Source organism: Lathyrus oleraceus, chromosome 5 (genome assembly GCF_024323335.1).
Source record: "Lathyrus oleraceus cultivar Zhongwan6 chromosome 5, CAAS_Psat_ZW6_1.0, whole genome shotgun sequence".
Taxonomy (NCBI): Eukaryota; Viridiplantae; Streptophyta; class Magnoliopsida; order Fabales; family Fabaceae; genus Lathyrus; species Lathyrus oleraceus.
The window spans coordinates 459,333,479-459,351,975 of NC_066583.1; the positions used below are offsets into that span (position 1 = coordinate 459,333,479).

General features: G+C 36.7%; 1 long non-coding RNA gene across 2 annotated transcripts; it reads right to left on the minus strand.

Annotated features, from left to right (window-relative positions):
• Window positions 1-3,501: 3,501 nt before the first annotated feature.
• Window positions 3,502-5,432, minus strand: LOC127085420 (uncharacterized). Of its 2 annotated transcripts, none has more exons than XR_007789131.1 (4): window positions 5,096-5,432; window positions 4,684-4,994; window positions 3,948-4,251; window positions 3,502-3,851 (listed from the first exon to the last, which is right to left on the minus strand). It is a non-coding gene; the product is annotated as an uncharacterized LOC127085420 (long non-coding RNA). The 2 variants fall into 2 exon arrangements; XR_007789130.1 differs by having other exon boundaries at window positions 3,948-4,220; window positions 5,096-5,423.
• Window positions 5,433-18,497: the final 13,065 nt, after the last annotated feature.

The window sequence follows — 18,497 nt, forward strand, 5'->3', positions numbered from 1 at the left end:
AAAACAAATAGATTTATTCTTCTTCCATGTCTCTAACATTATCGACTCCCGTCTACTGATATTCTAACCTTCCAATCCTAACCGACATTTCCTCAAACTTATCCATCATGTCACGAAGAAGATCCACCATATAGTCCATTAGCATTTAGTTAGAGGGGCCGGATTCTTGAGAAGTTGCAACAGTGTCTTCATTCAAGTAAGTAATCTTTTTGAAGCTGCATCATTACTTAACACCCATTTTTGGATTGACGATGGAAACATCAATTGGGTGATCCTCATTCACACAAGCATTAGGTTAATCAGAAATATCCACTATGCAATATTTGAAAACCAAAAGATAAAAAAGAACAACCATAAGTACGAGGATTTGATTGTAACTCTATCCACCATTTTTCTTCATTATCTGAATGGTGTGAGTCGAAAGCACATATATGTGCTCTAATTAGGTGTGAGCCTTTTGTCTCTTCATGAAATCATCAACATAATTTGGGTTTAGCAAGTGCAAAGTTAGGAAAGTAATTCCTTTAGAAATCTCTCTAATATCAATGCCAAACGAGACGCCTCCTCCCTCCGTGTTTATATCGGTTATTAGGTTCCTAACCTCCAAATGGTTTCTCACATCATGCATTTATATCTCTGGATTTCTTTTAGCAATAAGCATTACAGTTCTTACGAAAATCACACGCAGACCCCTAACTCTACCGGGCAACACCATGAAGTCTACCAATTATATCACTTATGTCCTATTTAGGTAAGACGAGTCACTAAATTCATCATCACCCATCGGGTTCATGGTAAAAGCATCCAAGAATCGTATAACAACCATACTCAAAGACTAAGCATGAACTACTAAAACGATAAAAAGAAAGATTATTACCTTAAGATATCTATAAGTTTCAAGGAATAAAGAAGGTGGATCACAAGAGCCTCATGAAGAACTTTGTAACAAAGAAAGTGAGTTAAAAACCACAAAAGATTTCAAGATTTCGAATGTAGCAGAGAATATATAGATACTAACACTCTAGGACAAAGACTATGACCAAGGATAAAAGAAACTGTAAAAACACAATCAACGATCCAAAGTTGGCCTCGATTTAATAATGGAACTCAAGCACTCTAAGGGCATCATCCCCCTACTTCAAAGGACTAGGTCCCTGTCGAAAACTTCCATTATAAAATGTTTAAGTGACAAGATAAGCATTTAATACACGTGTTACCAAAGGCATTAGCTCCCACTCAAGTTGTCATTGGTCTCTTTCTTAACTTAATAGACTCTTATAATTTCCTCCAGAGTGTCGCAACAACACCAATTTATTGAGGGTTGATGTTGATAATTAAAAAAAATCCTAGGTTCATATCTGATTGCGAGGACTTGGGGATAATTGTTTTGGCTCAACCAAAAGACTCAATAAGACTGACTCAACGCACATGCCCAATCCAATGCTTCACCCACTCATATTGAAGAACAAGTGTACCCTCATGATCAGTGCATTTTGATGCATATTCTTATATATTTATACTTATGCATTTCCATGTTTTAGTTTGGTTATTTTTCCCTTTTAACGTGTTTTTATAATTTATCTTATTTTTACACTTATTTGTTTTTCGCAGTTTATTTTCAGCATTAGCAGCTTTCGCGAGAAAAATCATATTTTGAGCTAGGAGTATCAGATTGAGACGTGCTATCAGTCGATGGAAAACTAAGAAAAAGATCTACAACTTTCACGAAGAAGTCAGAAGCTGATTCGGCCTGCAACAGGGTCAGAAAATTCGTTGAAGTTGAAGCATTAGTTTTATTTAAGTTTTGGGTCATTAGTTTTGGGCTTGGGTTATGTTTTCGATCCAGTTGGGTTGTAAACCAAATTCCTTGTTTTCCATATACCTAGCAGCCGCATAACATTAGGATTATCAGGATTCACAAAATACTTGAAAGCTTTGGAAGAATTCTCATGAAGAACTAATCGATCCAAACAATTTGGGGTTCCGATTCCTTGAGATTTTAGTAATTCTTATTCAGGTTTTTTATTCCTTTCAATATTAATATATGTATTTTGTTTGCTTAATCCGATTTACATATGCTATATTGATTTAATCCGATTGATTGTGTGATCCTAACTATAGTCACGATTTCGTTTGCTTAATTCGTTATCGAGTCCGTTTAATTCATGTTTGCTTAATTCATGAAACTTAATCTCGTTTGCTTAATTCGGATAATAGGAACATACAACTTATACTATCAATTGCGCTTGTCAGTTGATATTATAATCGAATAGGAATAGTTAATTTGCGGTTGGAATTACAATAATCGGTGATAGGCAAAGACCGAATCAGTAAATTGTTGCTACAACTTATTTCAATAATCACTTATTTTAATCTATTTTTTTAATTGAATCCTAAACCAACCAAAACCCCATTAATCGTTACTATCATTGGTTAATTCATTCAAGAATCCTTGTGAGAACGATAATCCGAGTCAATTTGCCGTTAAACTATATTTTTTAAAAACTACTCGTTTTGATCCGCGTGCGACAGCGGATCACCTCACTAAGAAGTTGCACACAAAAACTAGGCATTCCTCTCATGTCGACCGTTAGAATCCATCCAAAGATCTTCCACACCTGACGTTGTCATAGCCAAGGGTAGTTTTAACCATTTTTCATATACAAGTGTGGCTTTAGGTCACACTAAGGTACAACTCATATACGCTAGAATGTTTCATCTCTCTGATTTTACTGGCTTGAGCGTTAGAGTGTTAATTTTATATGTAACCCCATCTTTATCAATTCGAGACTTTCAACACATTATCGAAGAATTTCTGCGATGAATATTAACCACACATCACTGTAGTATCCCAAAATTTACCCCCTATTTTTGCTTTTTTCATCTGACCCATGACTTGAGATTCATCTGCATTCATCCATTATGTATCGAGCATTCATGTTAACACTAATCCTAATTCATGCCTCTTGGTTATCAATCAACAATTGACTTTTTGATCAACGTTGACCAAAGTCAACCATTCATCCCTAAATCCGTTTTTGTCTTGACTTTGATAACATTGATCATTATCTATGCCTTTTAGATCTTGGTGCTTTTAACTTCTTTTTTTCTTTCTAATTCTAAATTATTTTTTGATTCATCTTAATTAAATCTTGAATTTTAATTTCAACTAATTTTTAATTTCAAATTAACAAATCTCAAATCAAGTCTAAATTGCAGATTATAAGTGGAATTTCAATTTTTTTTTTTAAACTTTAGATTAATTGATTTTCAGATTGATTCTAATGTCAATTTGATTTTTTTATTTTAAATGGTTTCTAATCTTAAAGTAATTATAATTAACTTAATCAAAATTGGGTTTTGGATTTTTATTTTTTATTCTGTTTTATTTCACTATAGTTGGTTTGATTATTTTGATTTTTAGATAAGATCTCCATTATTCATTTATATAACAAATTTCCAGTTTAAACAATCCAAATAACCACTTAACCAAGTTAAACCTGTTTTAAACCGACCTTAAATTTCTATTCACTTTGTTTCATTTCAATTCAACCATCATTCATTTCCTTGAACAATTTCTAAAACAATTCAATTTACAAAACCAAATCCTACATTGGCTACAAATAACCCATAAACCTATTACACTTCTTTGGATTTGAAATCCAAATATCCTAACGCAAAGTTGATAGTCCGTCACACTAAGGTAGGAACTAAGACATTCGATTTGCTTACAATCCCACTGTCAACATCGAAGCCGCTTCCATCTAGTTTTCACCTGCATATTTTAACAAAATGAAATCAACCAGCAGCAGGCCTTGGATTTCTAACAGGAAGTTCAAAAAGTGTAAGCCCTGCAAATCCAAAAACAAACGGAATTAACTTTAATTGGTTTTATAATTTAAGTAACCAAACTCTATATTCAAATCAATATTAATTAACATCCACACCAAATTAATTCATCATTAGCTAGTAACATGTCTTCAAAGAGAACAGTTCAAGACCACTCATGACAGAACATAACTCTTCCAACCCTCTCAATATCAACCGCCATGAAATGTTCATAACAAGTTCTCAACACCAGTTTCTAGTGTGTGTGATACCGAGTCCTTGAAGCCAAGATAACAGTACCAAATCATGTACACCACAAGCCCACAAGAAAACTCTCGGTAAAGCCAAATCGAGCAGCAGAAGTTGATGCATTCCGGAATCATAACACGGACCTGCAATCCAATATTTCAACAGTGCAACATCCTACATCAGATAACCATTTCAATCATCATTTCAATAGCATATTAATTTCCCTGTATTGACTTTCCTAACAGCTATTCCAATACTCTAACACAATCAACTTAACCAAACTTTACACTAACCAATTTCTCTCCTGACAGAAAACCATTCACAACTGACTACTATTAAACTACTAACCATTTTAAACAATGTTTTTTCTTACCATCCAACTAACAGAACTGCACTGGTAACTAACCAATAACTGAAATCTTAATTTCATTCCATCGTTTGGTCTTCATTTCATAGGGGATCGCAACAGAAAAACAGAAGAATGAATCCTATCATAAGTTCTTCTAACAGTCTAACATTCTATTAACACTGATTACTAACAGGTTTTAAATCATACACTAATTAACACAATAATTTTCAAATGACCTAACAGAATAACTAACTTACCGATTTACCGAGGGCTCCCCGAATCGCCCGAATCGGTTAGGCTAAGCGCTCTATATAAGCCCTCCTAGCCTCATTCTGAGAGAGTTTCTCTTTTTGGCAATTTCCGTCTTCAGCATCTCACTCTGGAACAAGTTGTGTAAAATCTATGATCTTCAACTCTTTTATTCACTCTATAACCCTCTGTTCTCCATTCTGAGTTTGGCAACTTTCATCTCCGGATTCATCCTGCAATCCCCTGTTCTTCGCTGGTGGTTCTGCAGCCTTCACCCCTTCATCCATCCTCAACCTCCATCGGCAACGGCCGCGTATCACTGCAATAACTCAGAAGAACCAAGAATGAGAACTCGAGCAGAGGAAGACGATTAACGGAAGCAGAAAGTGACGAGTGAAACAAAGAGAAGAGAAACATAACCAGTTCGAAAAGCAGTGCAACGTATCGATTACCGGAGAACCGCCGCGCCAAAGTTAAAACACCGTGAGTTTATCTCGACTCAATCTGTGACACGTTTCTTCTGATGCGCCATACGATTCACTGATGTCGAACACGGTAAAGACGAAGATTGTTTAGACTTTATCTGGATTTCCGCTTGCTGTTGAACATTGAAGACGAGAATCTTGGAGTAACGGAATTTTAATTAGGATTAGTCGAATTGATTAGTATTAGTTGAATTTTTAGGAACAATAAACCTTGATTAAATAAGAGTAACTAGGATTATTCGAGATTAAATAGAGTTTTTAGTTTGATTAGGATTTTAGAATGTGATTAATGTTTGAATAGGAAATAAATCTTTTAGAATTTTAGAAGTTAGAATAGATTTAGAATTTTAGAATAATATTTTAATCTAGTCTAGAATTTAATCGAGGTTAATTAGAATCTTTCATGATTAGAATTTTCATTAGAATTAATTAGGACTTTTAATTAGAATTTTAATTAGGGTTTTAGTTAGAATTTTCTAATTATGAACAATTAGGCTTGATTAAATTTAGAATCTTGACATTTCTCAACTTTAGGTTAGAATCAACTTTAGGTCATGAATAAAATTTGACATATTTAGCAAATGACCATTTTGCCATTATGGACATATTTTTGGTGTTTTAGTGATAGAATGACATGATCCCATTAGGATTAGAATGTGACATATGTTTTTAATCATTTCCTTGCAATTGTAGGACTTTTAATCAATATTTTGATCAATTTGCACATGCTCCCTTAGGAATTCTAAATTAGAATTTTCAATCAGTTTCTAACGCATGATCCCTTAGGATAGTTTCTAACAATTATTAACTTTGATTAGATCCAAACCTAGTTCCCCAAAAACCAAAATAAAACCCATGATTAAATTGATCCAAAGAAATTTTGATTGATTAAATCCTTTGAACTTGTATAATCCCATATTCTAATTGAGTGACCAAAAGACCCTTGGTCACTTAATAAGACTTTTCTTCCAAGTTGTGGAGCTCAAGGCCTCAAGACAAGATCTTCAATCAAGGCATCCTCAGTTATACCAAGCAGCGGATTATTCAAGCACATTAATGGTGGCATTTTCAACACTTGTTAAATCAAAGTTAGAAGAGTGTGACACGAGCCTTAAGCAATAGAGAAGGAGTGAGACTGGAGTATTCCTACCCCAATTCTGAATATCTTTGGGTATGGGACGTATGACCCAACGCTCATCGTATTCACCTCTATTCATAGGCTTTAGCACAATTCTAACCATACAATTGACAAGTCTCTCACTACAAAAGCAAAAACAACAAAAGAAAGGACAACAATCAACAACTTATCAATCATGAGCCAAGTTACGTGCCATGAGTCTTAAGTAAGAGAGAAGGAATGAGACTGGAGTATTCCTACCCCTATTCTGAATATGTTTGGGTGCAGGACGAATGGCCTGTTTGCTCATTGTATTCACCTTTATTCACAGGCTTTAGCACAACTCAATTCAAGTTGATTAACAAGCCTCTTCATCAATCAAAGACAACCGTCCATCATGAGAAGCTGCAAGGAGACTTAAGTTCAACACCCATCGATTATGATGCGAATTGCACGTCATGAGCCTTAAGTAGTAGAGAAGGAATGGGACTGGAGTATTCCTACCCCCATTCTGAATATCTTTGGGTGCAAGACAAATGACCTGTTTGCTCATCGTATTCGCCTCTACTCATAGAATTTAGTGCAATTTAAATCGAATAATTGATAAGTCTCTCTACACAAATTGAAGTACAAATTGAAGATCAGACTTCCAACCGTTCAGGTTTCTCTTTCTATCCTTTATTCTCCCAGTAAAACAAAAACCTTTTTGTAAATAAACTCAAAAACAATTAACCCTACGATTAGGATTGTACGATACGAGTCTTAAGCAATGGAGAAGGAATGGGACTAGAGAATTTCTGCCCTCATTCTAAATATCTTTGGGTGCAGGACGAATGACCTAGTTGCTCACTGTATTCACATTCATTCATAGATTTTAGTACGATTCAAATCATGACTCTCATTTCAGAATAAAATCAAACTCACCTCATCAAACTCAGTTTTGCCTTTGGGCTTCTTTTCAGTTTAAAACCTTTTAAGAAATGACGTGCTACTTTCGTTCTACCTGAACGACGTTTAAGCCTCCATGTGCGAGCGAGCAATGTCTAATTGCTAGGATGCGATCTGAGTTCATCCATTCTACTGCAAACAGATAGACGCTTAAAGCTCCCATGCTCGAGCATACAAGTCAGTCGACAGTAGAACGCGAATGTTAATATTGTCCACTAAAAACAACTAACCCATTAATCCTAGCTCCATGAACTACGGAGCTCTGATTTCCTCATTGCACGAATGAGGATACGTAGGCACGAGGGCCCAAATCCTTGGAGAGCACAATTATTTATAACCTTCATTTTCCCCACAATTATCTATTAACCCCCGTTTCCACCCTTTCGCGAGTAATCTTCAGATAATAACACTTATTCTTGCAAAGAACATTCAAAACGGTTCCCATGAAGTACCATGGATGTTAGGGGTGTTAATACCTTCCCCTTGCATAACCGACTTCCTTACTCATTTCTCTTTCCCCGGGTTTTATCAATGTTTTCCCTTTCCTTCGGAAATAAATAAAGTTCGATGGCGACTCTGTTGTATCTTTGAGCGTGCGATGCGCTCGGGTATAATTCGTGTAGCTTCAATCACCAATTTTCTTTTCGACGCTAGAATGTTACTAGAATAAAAAATGAAATAAAATTTAATAAGTTAGAATATACTAATAAAAAATATTTCATTTATATTTTAAATTGATTGTTATTTGCAAGGTAATACAACATTTTAATGGGATAAATGAGAAAATAGTAAATTGGTTAATATATCATCATTGCTAATTTTACACCAAATTTTTTTTTTTGATAAACACTTGTATTAAAACGCACAAGGGGTGCAACCCAATACAAAGGGAAAAGTTACAATCCAATGAAACTTGCAGGATTATCAAACCATAATTCTCTATTAATATCTATACTCCCCTTAGACAAAATAGAAATCCAATCCCACCCAACAGATTTAATAATCAATAAAATCTCTACCTCATTCCAAATGGAATGTTTAAAAACCAAATTATTTCTCGCATTCCAAATGCTCCAACAAACCAAAGACCAAATAAACGCGAAAAAAGACGACTTCATTTTTCCAAATTTGACATCAATTTAATAAAAAATATTATTTATAAAAAAAAATTGAATAATTTTTTAACACAAATATAATGTTGTGTCATTAACAAATTTTATCATTAATCATAAAAATTATATTATTAACTATTTATTTTATTTATAATTAATTAGTCACTTTTCAAACATCATTTGCCAATAAAATACAAAATATTAATCAATTTTCAACATTCAATTATAAAATTCATAAAAAAATCTTTATATTCCATTAATAAATATTAATTTATTATTTAAGATTTTTTTTTTTTATATTTGAGAAATCATTAACCAAATTATTAACTATATTAATCAATCTTATATATCATTAATCAAAATTGATTTATCATATAAAGTTTTATTTTTTATGTCAAACACTTAATAACCAAATTATAAGTTATATTAACTAAATTATTATACTCAATTAATCAATTTGATTTTTCCATTTAAAATTAATAATGTAAAAGAGGTATATTAATCAAATTTTTACACACTATCAACCAAAATTAATTTTAATAGAGAAAAAAAATTTTAAAAAATTGAAATTATAAATGTCATTGTTTATTGTAACAGTGAACATTGACTTAGGGTGTATGTGTATGAATGTAGTGTTAAAGTAACATTTTTAATAATACACTTACATTAAAAGTGATGTTTACGTTGCGGGTATGTGTCGATCATTGAAGTGTTGTATCTCTTTTTGCAATATTTGTCGACAATTCCATGTTTTCCATTTTGGTTTTTGCATGTTTATATTACTAGTATAATACATCCTTCTCGAAAATAGTGTATTGACTAGGTTTTGTTGATTGATTTGACATTCAAATTTTGGACACATTTCCTCAAAACTTTGTTGTAAGTGATGTTTACGTTTGCGGAATTTTTTACGAAAGTAACTATGTTTTTCAAGAAAATTTTCAAAGTAATCCTGATTTAAAAAAAAATGCAAAGTACCCCACGTTTAGGAGGAGACGTCAATCCAATTGGCGACTCCTCTTAAAAATTGAATGGAGACGCCAATTGAATTGGCTATCCAATCCAATTGGCGCCCATGTGTATCACTTGAGAGAAGACGCCAATTGGATTGACACCTTAGTGTAAAATACAGTATTTTTTGCTAAATGGTCTACGTGATACATAATTTTGAAATATGATCAATTGATATTAATAAAATTTTCCATTTACACAAAAAAGCCTAATGGTGATGATCAGGATCACCTAACCGACCTCCGGTCACACTTCCCCTAGCTACCCTGACCCGTGACCCTAACCGACGTTGATGATTCACTACTGGTGTTTGAGCGTCTGAGGGCCAAGAGCATCACTACCAACTACAGGAGATGGCTTGTTGAGATAGTCAGACAAATCAACATAGTCTTCAGTATGCATCGAGGGTGTACTGTTGTAGCTGAGTTCATGACCCATGCCAGAGTAGTTGGGTTGTGTTTGACACATTGGTGGGCGACCAGGACGGTTAAAGGGAGACATGGGTGTGAATGATGCGTCGAGGAAAGGTTGGAAAGATTGTCGGGGTGTTTGGTAGAGATAGGGTTGTTGGAGGTTTTGGTTTTATGAGGTTTGGGCTTTTTGACTATGGTAGGAGGAGGAGCGGTTGGTGTTGAATGATCGTTGAGTGTTCTGGCTAAGGCGGCTTTTGTAGGGTGATGTGTTGGATGCGAAGCGATGTTGGGTCTCAGGTTGGTGATCAATTTGTTGGTGGTGGTATGGGGTATGCTCTTGGTATTAGGGTTGGGTGTATGACATGTTTTGGTTGTATGTTTGTGTGTTAGTGGAATGGAAAGTTTGACGGACAAGGGGTTGTGTGTATTCGGTCTGACAATGTTGTTAGGGGTTAGGTGTTGAGGTGTCTGGTGTGTAAGTTTATTGGCGTGGGTCGCACATGTACATATCCTTGGCGATGAACTGAAAACCAACCAATTTGTACCAAGTCATATAAGTACGACTTGGTTTTTCTTCATTTGGCATGCTGCGTCAGTTAAGACATGGTCATGACGGTGCTTCCATTTGCGAAACTCCGATCTTGCGAAGCTTTGCCATGGATTGAAGTTCCATTGGTCGTTAACTTTGCGCAAATGTCATTCTCCTAGGCTTGCTGGGGGATCTGGGATGTTTTGGGGCATACCGAACTGCAACTTCACACAATCACTGTTGTGCATCTCCATAGTTATGAATCGTATTATCGGTGTGCATGCAGTCCATACGGCCGCGTCTTCAGCGTTGACCTCATGGTCATGATTCAAATTTAGGTATGGATGCCAAATGAACTGACATGTGAAAGTAACTTGGATTATAATCTTGGTAGAAGAAATTAACAAATTATAACGAAATAATGAGGTTATTATCCTTACGTTTGTCAGTTGAAGGTGATCCAACAGATTATGATACTGAGTAATACAGTGTCTAGGACATATGTTATAACTCATACCACGTGCAGACCATCTGCACCAAAAAGGTAAAAATATTAGTTAGAGATAATAATTAAAGAAGTAAGTAAATATATAGTAATTTAAACAACTTACTTTTGTGCATACGAGAATGTGAAAGGGTTGTTGTTGACGGGTGCTAGGGACGGTAGTCTTGGCCAACCCCATGCTTGGAGCAAAACAACACATCCAGAAAAGGTAGATGTGTCTTTGTGTGAGTTTTTGCACAAAGAGCTATAGAGATAGGCCAGACAAGCAGTTCCCCAACTGTAACTTCCTATTCTATCTACATGTCTAAGTAAAGGTAAATACATAATATGCATACTAGAACCACTACCTTCGGGAAATAAAAAGAACCAATTAAAAGCATAATTTAACACCTAGTTTTTATTATTCGAGCATCTTCGGTAGAATGCTCATCTAAGTATAAACTGTTATAGTATGACTTAAGGCGTGAAAGAAGTATACCTTGACCTCTTGAGTTATCATCTAACAATCAGTCTCTAAGAGGTCCATGCAAATTGAATTTGCATAATTGGTTTTACCATTTACAACCTTACCTTCAATGGGCAATCCCAAAACCATGTATACGTCTTCTAACGCCATGGTACACTCACCGGTTGGGAACCAGAATGTGTGTGTCTCGAGACGTCATCTTACGCATAAAGCAAGAATGAATTTGTTATCTACCGACCAAGACAAAATCTTGCTTATATGACCAAAACCGGCGAGTTCAACATAAGGTTGAATCATCGGGTCCATGTGGACATATTCGTGGACCCGAGTCCGGAACCTTGAAACATCCTATAAAAGAAAGAACAAAAAACTTTACTAAGTTGTTATGTTATTAGAAGGGACTCTATTAAAACAAATAACAAAACAATAAAACGCTTACATAAGTTGATATGTTTTCAACCGTTCCTCTGTGCGATTCACCCATTGTGAGGATAGACATTTTTGTCGAGGATGAAAGTGGTTGGTGCAAATGAAACTACAAGAAGTTGTTGCAGATGAAATTGTAGAAGAAGTAATGAGTGATGGTGTGGAAGAAGTGTTGATGGTGTGGATGAATTTATAGGCAAATTAATTGGAGCATGGAAAATTGTGTTTGCATGTGGTCTCCAAATGAATTGGCGCCCATGTGCATTTTGCACATGGTGTCGTCATTCGAATTGGAGGCTCCATAGGGACATGCATGACACACCTAAGTCTGATTGCTTGGTTTCGAGGTCTGCATGCATGCAAGACAAGGTGTCGCCAAATGGATTGGCGCCCATATGCAAGGAATGAAAGGAGGCGCCTATTCATTTGGAGTGTGTGTTTGCATGTGTGACACGTGGTTGTCCTCTCTCTTGCATGCTGGATATGTCACTTCTGAGTAGCTTGCATGGTTGACACATCATTTCGGACTAGCTTGCATGTGCGGCACATCACTTCGCACTAGCTTGCATGTGAGACAAATCACTCACCTATTTAAGTGTCTTACTATCAACATCCAAGACTCAACCCACATTCATCTGCAGCAAGAAAATAGTTTTCATCTTCACAATGTCATTCACCAAAATACAGTGTCAACGTTCACTGCAATGGTGAAACATACGAGTTTGAGTTATACGGTTTTTATTTTCGAAACACCGATACCATTAGACTTACGATCAAGAGAAATGAAACATTCTTGCATTTGAAAAAAAGAATACAATCCTGTATAGGATCGGGTATTGTGTCAAAGATTACGTATCAAAATCCAATATTTTTTTAGAACAGTCAATGCAAGTTTTTCCCGCTTAAGGTACGAGATGATGAAGATGTTGAATACATGTTTGTTAGTCATGGACATTCAGGCTGCAATTATATTGAGTTGTATATTACTCTTCAACCATGTATACCATCTCAGCAGTCTCAAATAACCAGTCAAGATGAATCTGGTGAATTTGATCCATAATGATCAGATGACGTCAACCCATAAGCAAAAGCATAAGTGAACGTCGTTGATAAAGAAGAAGAGGAGACCGAGATATAGGTTGATCACATGCTGAACAACGACATTGAAGATGATAATCAACCACCGCCAATACCTTATAATCATGTCTACAATTCGCCTCAACATATGACAAACATGGATCTGCATGACGATGAAACATCCAATAGTGTTTTCTATAACCCGTATCCATGATCAGAAGGCGAATTAAAGATGGGAGACATGTTTCGTACCAAAGAAGAATGTGTGCGAGCTATCAAAAACTTCCACATGAACAACTTTGCTGATTTTACAGTGAAACACACTGATTCGAGAAGGTATGTCATCGAATGTCGTAACACCCTTTGTAAGTTTCGGTTGGTTGCGTCTTACAAAAAGAAAAACGACTCTTGGGAGATAGCTTCTATAGACCCACCTCACAGTTGCATTGCAACTAACGTTGAACAAGATCACCGTAAATTAAATGTTGCATTGATATGTGAAGACATTCTGCCATTGGTTAATAAAGACCCATTAGTGTGTTGGTGTAAGCCCTAGAGGCTGATCGGTCACCATTTCCATTGAATTCCCACCGTTAATCTGACATATTTTCATCACTTTGGTAAGTTTTATGTTTTTTTTATAGTTGTTTCATAGTCATTTATCATGTTTTGTTAGTTTGTTATCGCATTTCATTTTATTACATGTTTATGTCAAAAAGGTCTCTGTTATGCTTCGATTTGGTAGTGTTATTGTTACAGGTCGTTGCACAAGTTTAAAAGAGCTAATAGTGGAGTTGTGGATGCGCAGAGAGGCAAAAATATGAAGATTCAGCAGGTCAACACGGGCACCCGTGTGCAACAACACGGCCCGTGTTGTTTGTCAGGCAAAGGAAGCTTGGAGAGGAAAAAAAACAGAGTGTTAACACGGGCACCCGTGTGTAGGAACACGGCCCGTGTTGATGCCTCTGTAACTTAATCTGAAAATAATCATGTTGGAAAGCACACACGGGCACCCGTGTGAATCCACACGGCCCGTGTTGATGGGCGCGACTTAGAAACTTCAATTTTTGCCATGTGAATCTATTCTGCTCATTAAGGGTAGTTTGGACTTTTTGCTTGGGGAAAATCCATCTGAAACTATTAGAAGGCTTGGGAGAGAAAGGAGAAGACACTTTTTGACGTACGAAAGAAAACACTGTATTGAGAAGATAGCGACTACGAAGGATTTGAAGACGGCGAGATTCAAGGGCCTCGACCATTGAAGATCAAAATCTCCTAGTTCTTTGTAATGTTTAATTTTCATACTATGATTTCGTTGAATACTATGAGAGGCTAGACCCCCTATGTTAGGGGGGTGGTCCTGATTTGATCGTATGTTATGAATTTGAACAAATGATTTCCTTATTACCATGTTACTTATTTCAATTCAATTGTGTGATGTTATTATGCTTTTGTATCGGACAAATACAATTTGATCTATGACTATCAATAACAGGATTGTTATTGTTAGGGTTTTCACATAATTTGGTTTACAATTGCATCATCTAGGACTAGTAACTTTTGTAAATCACCGCAAACCTCGATTTTGTTTATGATTAAAACCAAGGATTTATTGAATGGACATTTGATAAGAATTGGTAGTTTAATAGTTTCTTCTTTAAGGACTTAAGGAAGAACATTCTGAGGTGCGGTAATTGATTGTTTCATAAGTATTAAGGAAATCTTGACTGAATTCATAACTGGTTAAATCAACCACTCACCCTAGCATGTTTTATCTCAATCGATTATATATTACTGTCTTTTGTGTTTATTGTTAAAATTCCAAAAAAAACCAAACCATTATCTTTTTGTTCTGATAGAATCAAAGTAAAATAAGTATTTCCTACGCAATCCCTGTGATCGATACTTGGAAATAAAACTCCTTATTACTACCTCGGTAAAAATAGTACACTTGCTATTTTTCCGATCAAGTTTTTGGCGCCGTTGCCGGGGATTGCCAAAATACCGATTTTAATTTTTATTCTATCAAAATTTTGTTGCTCGTCAACCAAAATTTTATCTGTGACAATCTTGTTATTCAATTCTAATCTTTGTCTAACTTGTTTATGCGAGGTAAGGCCTCAACGAAATTTTCTTTTGACGCAGATCCAGAAAGAACTCTTCGCGCTAGGCTGAGACAAGCTAAGAGAGAAAAACTGGAATTAACAGAGAAAGCAGAGGAGGAAGTTGTTTCAGTGCACTCAGAGAATTCAGATTCAGACGCGGAAACAGTTCCTGAAATCATGGCTGCAAACCCACCACCACCACCACCACCAGAGAGACTTCTTAGTGACTATGGTGGAACCAACACCCCGGGTGGTCGTATGACAATTGTCAACCAACCGGTTAATGTGGAATAATTTTAGCTGCATCCCAACACCATTAATCAACTTGAAAGGCGGTCCTTTTCTGGAAGAGTGAATGAAGATGCCAACAAGCATCTGCAAAGGTTTTTAACTATGAGCACAACGCTGAAATGCCTGGACATAACGAAGAAGCAATCAGACTTCGTATGTTCCCATTCACTTTAGCAGATGAAGCCGAAGAGTGGTTCTATTATTTACCTGCTAGTAGTATCACTACATGGGAGCAGATGGAAACAGCATTCTTGCAGGAATACTTTCCCGCATCTGTGTCATTGCGAAAAAGATATGAGATCCTAAACTTCAAGCAGAAGGAGGGTGAGTCACTAGGAGATGCCTATAAAAGATTCAAGAGAATCCTAGTGGCTTGTCCTACTCACAACATGGATGAAACTGAGCAGATGCAAATGTTTGTTAATGGTCTGCGAATTCAAACGAGACAAATCCTTGATTCAGCAGCTGGTGGCTCAGCTAACTTTGCAACAACCACTGGTATGAAGAAGATAATTGAAGCAATTGCCTCGAATGAGAATTTGGAGTTATATGATAGGGTGTCAAGCAAATCTTTAGTTATTGATTTGAAGCTTGAAACAAACAAACAGGTGAAAATTGAAGAAGCAGTTGTTGCGGAGGTAGAGAAAAGGTTGAAAGCACTAAACATAGGTGCTCAGAAAGTGGCTCAAGTGCAACAGGCACAAAACGATGTGTGTGGCATTTGTAATGGACCACACAATACTGTTCATTGCTTTGCCACACCGCAGCAGATAGAAGATATCAAGTTCTTAAAGCAAAACAATCCCTACTCCAACACATACAATCCGGGGTGGAAGAATCATCCCAACTTTGCACGGAAGGATCAGAAAGGGAATGTGCAACAGTAGGCACAGGGTCAATATCAAAATCAATATCAGCAACAGCAACAACAAGTCCCTAAGAAGGTAGATTGGGAGATTACTATTGAAAAGATGGCAGTTCATAACATCCAGTTCCAAGAGGAGACTCGAAATAATCAGAAGAACACTACAACATCCATAAAAAATCTTGAAATTCAGATGGGTCAAATTGCTCAACAGTTAGCCTCCAATTCCTAGGTACCTGGCACGCTTCCCAGTGGGACAGTTGTTAATCCACGTGATCAAAGTCACATTAAAGTAGTGGTCACCAGAAAAGGGAGAGCTAATGAACAACAAGTTGACGAACAGGTCGAAGAAGATGGGCTGTTGGAAGTTTATTTGGAGATTAGAGAAGAGCCAAAACAAACTGAAGAAGTGGTGGTGAAGCCGGCAAGCCAGCAAGAGAAACAAAAACCAAAGATCGTTCTTCCTTTTCCTACAAGAACAAAGAAGAAAGATCTCCATGATTTTTTTTTTGAGAAATTCTTAGAATTGTTCAAGAAGCTCGAGATCAACATACCTTTTGCTGAAGCTCTTGAACAGATGCCGATCTATGTCAAATTCATGAAAGACATCATATCGAAGAAAAGGTCAATCGAAGGCGAGTCAGTTATGCTAACTGAAACTTGTAGTGCTATTTTGCAGGGTCTAAAAATTCCGGTGAAGAGAAAAGATAGAGGTGCAGTCACTATTCCTTGTACCATTGGAGACAGATCATTCAAAAAGGCACTGATCGATTTGGGAGCAAGTGTTAGTCTAATGCCCCTTTCGATTTACAAAAAACTGGAGTTAGGGGAAGTGCAAGACACTCGCATGACACTCCAGTTTGCTGATCATTCTATGAAGAGACCCTATGGTATAGCAACAGATGTTCTGGTGAAGATTGATAAATTTGTTTTCCCGGTGGATTTTGTGATACTCGAGATGCCAGAAGATGAGGAAATCCCTCTCATATTGGGAAGACCTTTTCTTGAAACTAGAAGATGCAAGATAGATATTGAGGAAGGAACCATGACCCTCAAAGTCTATGATGAAAAGCTCAAGATTGATGTGAGGGATACTATGAAATTCAAGGACGACGAGGGTGCGAGTAAAAGTATTGAAGTTCTGGATACAGTGTTTGCTCAATCTATGCAGATTATAACACCAAAGCTTCCATTAGAAAGAGTTTTGAGCTCATCTATCATTGAGGATACTGAATGGATTGCTGAGAAAGAATCTGAAGTGGTGTCTATGTTAAAGGCACAACCTCCTTGGGTTCATTCCCGACCACAACGGTGGGAAGAGCTTCGACCTAAAATATCTCCGGAAGAAAAGCAAGATATAAAAAAGGGGATGGAGTTGAAACAATTACCAGAACATCTCAAATATGTCTTTCTTGACAATGAAGAAAAATGTCCAGCAATCATCAATTCATGTTTGAGAGAGATCCAAGAAGTAGAGCTAATCAAAGTACTCAAGAAATACAAGAGTGCTATTGGGTGGGCGATGGACGATTTGAAAGGAGTTAGTCCGACACTGTGTATGCACAAGATTTTGATGGAGGATGATCAGAAACCAGTCGTCCAACCTCAAAGGAGACTGAACCCAACTATGAAAGAAGTCGTTCGCAAGGAGGTTGTGAAACTTTTAGATGCGGGGTTGATTTGCCCAATATCTGACAGTTCGTGAGTGAGCCCAGCTCATGTGGTACCGAAGAAGGGAGGGACAACTGTGATAAAAAATGAGAAAAATGAGTTGATCCCCACCCGTACTGTAACAGGTTGGAGAGTTTGCATTGACTATAGAAGACTGAACACTGCAACCAGGAAGGACCATTTTCCCTTACCTTTTATTGATCAGATGTTGGAGAGATTGGCAGGTCATGATTTCTATTGTTTTCTGGATGGGTACTCAGGGTACAACCAAATTGCCGTGGCACCTGAGGATCAAGAGAAAACGGCGTTCACATGTCCGCATGGAATCTTTGCTTATAGAAGAATGTCGTTTGGTTTATGTAACGCACCAGCAACATTTCAGAGGTGCATGACATCCATATTTTCCTATATGCTTGAGAAGCATATGAAGGTGTTTATGGATGATTTTTCGGTTTTCGGATCTTCTTTTGAAAATTGTTTGTATAATCTATCACTTGTGCTGGAAAGATGTCAACAAACCAATCTGATCCTGAATTGGGAGAAGTGTCATTTCATGGTGAGAGAAGGGATTATGCTAGGCCATAAAGTCTCCCATAAAGGAATAGAAGTTGACAAGGCAAAAGTGGAGGTGATCGCCAATCTCCCTCATCCGGTGAATGAGAAAGGTATACAGAGTTTCTTGGGACATGCAGGATTCTACCGTAGGTTCATCAAAGATTTCTCCAAGATCGCAAAACCGTTGACTAGCCTGCTTGTGAAGGATACTCCGTTTCTTTTTGACAAAAAGTGCAACGAGGCCTT